Here is a 3948-nt window from a genome sequence, read left to right as displayed (position 1 = left end):
GAATTTGATATACGTATATATTGTGAAATGAGCTCCTATATTAAAGTTATGATTGTTTTATTGAGCTACCTGAATTACAATAATATATTTAGTTATGTCATCTGTTAACTTACAGTATTTTTCTTGTTAATATTCTTCACTAACCACTTGTTTTCCATGTTCCTTTCATCATACATGCATACGTCCTTTTACGCTGCTTCACTGTTTTGCACTTTGCAGATACTGATTTTTTTTTTTTTAAGGTTGAAGGATTGTGGAACAATCAAGCAAGTGTACTGTCACCATTTTCCCAACAGCATTGGCTCACTTCCTGTCTCTGGGTCATATTTTCGTAATTCTCACAGTATTTCAAACTTTTCCATTATTATTACATTTGTTGTGGTGATCTGTGATCTTTGACGTTACTATTGTAATTGTGTGTGTGTGGGGGGGTGTACCACAAACCACACCCATGCAAATAGATAGCAAACTTAATAAATAAATGTGTGTTCTGACTGTTCCATCTACTAGCAGTTCCCCCATCCCTTTTCCTCTCCTCCAGCCTCCCTGTCCCCTGAAATGCAACAATATTGAAATTAGGCCAATTAATAATCCTACAATGGCCTCTAAGTTTCCAAGTGAAAGGAAGAGTTGCATGTATCTCACTTTAAATCAAAAGCTAAAAATGATTATTCTTAGTGAGGAAAGCATACTAAAAGCTGATACAGGCCAAAAGCTAGGCCTCTTGCACCAAAGAGTTAGCCAAGTTTTGAATGCAAAGGAAAAGTCCATGAAGGAAATTAAAAGTGTTACTCCAATGAACATATCAGTGATAAGAAAGCAAAACAGCCTTATTGCTGATATGGAGGAAGTTTTACTGGTCTGGATAGAAGATCAAACCAGCCACAACATTCCCTTAGGCCCAAATCTAATCCAGAGCAAGGCCCTAACTCACTTCAATTCTATCAAGGCTGGAAGATGTGAGGAAGCTACAGAAGAAAAGTTTGAAGTTAGCAGAGATTGGTTCATGAAGTTTAAGGAAAGAAGCCATCTCCATCACATAAAAGTACATGATGAAGCAGCATAGTGCTGATGTAGAAGCCGCAGCAAGTTATCCAGAAGAACTAGTTAAGATAATTAATGAAGGTGGCTACACTAAACAACAGCTTTTCAATGGAGATGAAACAGCCTTCTATTGGAAGAAGATGCCATCTAGGATTTTCATAGCCAGAGAGGAGAAATCAATGCCTGGCTTCAAAGCTTCAAAGGACAGGCTGACTCCATTGTTAGGGGCCAGTGGAGCTGGTGACTTTAAGTTGAAGCCAATGCTCATTTACCATTCTGAATCCTAGGGCCCTTAAGAATTATTCTAAATCTACTCTGCCTGTGATTTATAAATGGAGCATAAACAAAGCCTGGATGACAGCACATCTGTTTACAACATGGTTTACTATATATTTTAAGCCCACTGTTGAGACCTACTGCTAAGAAAAAAGAGTTCTTTCAAAACATTACTGCTCATTGATAATGCACCTGGTCACCCAAGATCTCTGATGGAGGTGGACAAAAAGATTAATGTTCTTTACATGCCTGCTAATACAACATCCATTCTGAAGCCTATGGATGAAGAAGTCATTTTGATTTTCAAGTCTTATTATTTAAGAAATACATTTCATAAGGCTATAGCTATCACAGATAGGGATTCCTCTCATGGATCTGGGCAAAGTAAATTGAAAACCTTCTGGAAAGTATTCACCATTCTAGATGCCATTTGGAACATCTGTGATTCACAGGAAGAGGTCAAAATATCAACATTAACAGGAGTTTGGAAGGAGTTGATTCCAGCCCTCATGGATGACTTTGAAGGGTTCAAAACTGCAGCAGAGGAAGTAACTGCAGATGGCATGGAAATAACAAGAGAACTAGAATTAGAAGTGGAGCCTGAAGATATTAATTAATTGCTGCAATCTCATGATAAAACTTGAATGGCTGAGGACTTGCTTCTTATGGAAGAGCAAAGAAAGTGGTTTCTTGAGATGGTATCTACTCCTGGTGAAGACGTTGTGAAGACTTGAAATGACGACAAAGGATTTAGAATGTTACATAAACTTAATTGATAAAGCAGTGGTAGTGTTTGAGAGGATTGACTCCAATTCTGAAAGACATTCTACTGTGGGTAAAATGCTATTAAACAGCATTATGTGCTGCAGAGAAATCGTTTGTGAAAGGAAGAGACAATCAGTGAGGCAAACTTCAGTGTTGTCTTATTTCAAGAAATTGACCCAGCCATCCCAACCTCCAGCAACCACCGCCTTGATCAGTCAGTAGCCATCAACATCAAGGGAAGACACTCTTCCAGCAAAAAGATTAAGACTACCTGAAGGCTCAGAAGATGGTTAGCATTTTTTAGCAATAAAGTATTTTTTTAAATTAAGGTATGTACATTTTTTAAGATATAACGCCATGCACACTTAATAGACTACAGTATAGTGTAAACATAACTTTTATATGCACTGGGAAACCAAAAAATTGCTGTGACTCGCTTTATTGCAATATTTGCTTTATTGTGGTGGTCTGGAAGTGAACCCACAGTATCTCCAAGGTATGCCTGTATTTTTTCATGGTATATTTTTGTAGTTCTTTTGCTGGTTCCTCATTAGTAATTACTTATGTTCGAATAAACCAAGTATCTGTGGACCAGCAGTTTAGAGGGGCTTATGTGGAGGAAGGGCTAGTATTTTTTACTTATGATACAGAGTTGTATGTGAGTTATTTAAATATTTACTTCTCCCTAACCAGCCATAGACTACTTCCTGTTTAATACTTCAGTAAGCCTCCTATTTTTTGTTTGTTTTGGCCATGCTGCATGGCTTGTGGCATCTCAGTTCCCTCAGTTCCCCAACCAGGGATTGAACCCAGGCCATGGCAGTGAAAGCCCAGAATCCTAACCACTAGGCCACCAGGGAACTCCCAAACCTGCCTTCCTTTAATGCCTAATGGAATGCAAGGAATATGGGGAAGTACTCTGTAAAATCCCATGCTTGACTTTCTAAACAAAAGATTGACAAATTTAGCAATAACCCTTCAAAATTCATAGCTGCAGACTTTCTTCCTATGTGTATTTCTCAGTGTCCTCTGAGTTTTCTGTATTTGGCAGCTCTTCCCCATATATCGTGGCACAGAGTTACATAAGTCTTCTAATATCACTAAAATTTGCAGGGATTTTTATTTTTAAACAAGAATAATGTTTTGGCACGGTTTTTGATAGCATTTGCCATTCTTTTCTTTATTTCTTCCTAAAACTAGATGTCTAGAAGGCTCACCTTATTTACATTTTGTAACTTCAATACTTTAGAGAGTTCATTAACTTCCCTCACCATTTAAAAAATAATTCTCATTTGTCTCTTTATGTATCTATAATACATATTAAACAACTCATTTAAACTAAGAATTTCTTGATTATTCTAATGTTCAGATTTTTTTAACATGCTACAAACCATTTGTCAAATATGTTTCCTTCTGGTAAAAGTTTTAGCCATATCATTAACCTTCTAGCTTACTCAAGCTTAACTATGTATGCTCAGTTCATCAAGTAATGTGTAGTTTTGCAAATTATAAATGACCTTTTCAATACTGTAGATGACTTCTGCAGTATCAGCTACAGACTCTGCTTTAGTTTCTTAATATTGTCACATAGAATTGTCTAAATGTCTGTCATCTACAAGTTTATAATGAACTCTGTGCTAAGCACTGTGTCAAATCAGTTCATTAGCAGCATTACCAATCATTTTCTCTTTTCATTGTTTCTTTCCATCACTGCTACCAGCTGTGGCCTAATTCCAAAATGTCACTGAACAACATAAAACAGCTTGGGACGGTGAGGTTTTTAAGAGACTAAAGATTTTCCTTTAATATTCTGGATATAATCCTACCAACAGTAACTCTTTATGGAGTGGCCCACCTATATGA

General features: G+C 36.9%; 1 pseudogene; it reads left to right on the top strand.

The window, feature by feature from the left end:
* Positions 1-598: 598 nt before the first annotated feature.
* LOC136142243 (tigger transposable element-derived protein 1-like) lies at positions 599-2379 on the top strand (annotated as a pseudogene).
* Positions 2380-3948: the final 1569 nt, after the last annotated feature.

The sequence above is a fragment of the Phocoena phocoena genome, chromosome X (genome assembly GCF_963924675.1).
Source record: "Phocoena phocoena chromosome X, mPhoPho1.1, whole genome shotgun sequence".
Classification (NCBI taxonomy): domain Eukaryota; kingdom Metazoa; phylum Chordata; class Mammalia; order Artiodactyla; family Phocoenidae; genus Phocoena; species Phocoena phocoena.
This window is presented reverse-complemented; position numbering and strand designations above follow the sequence as displayed.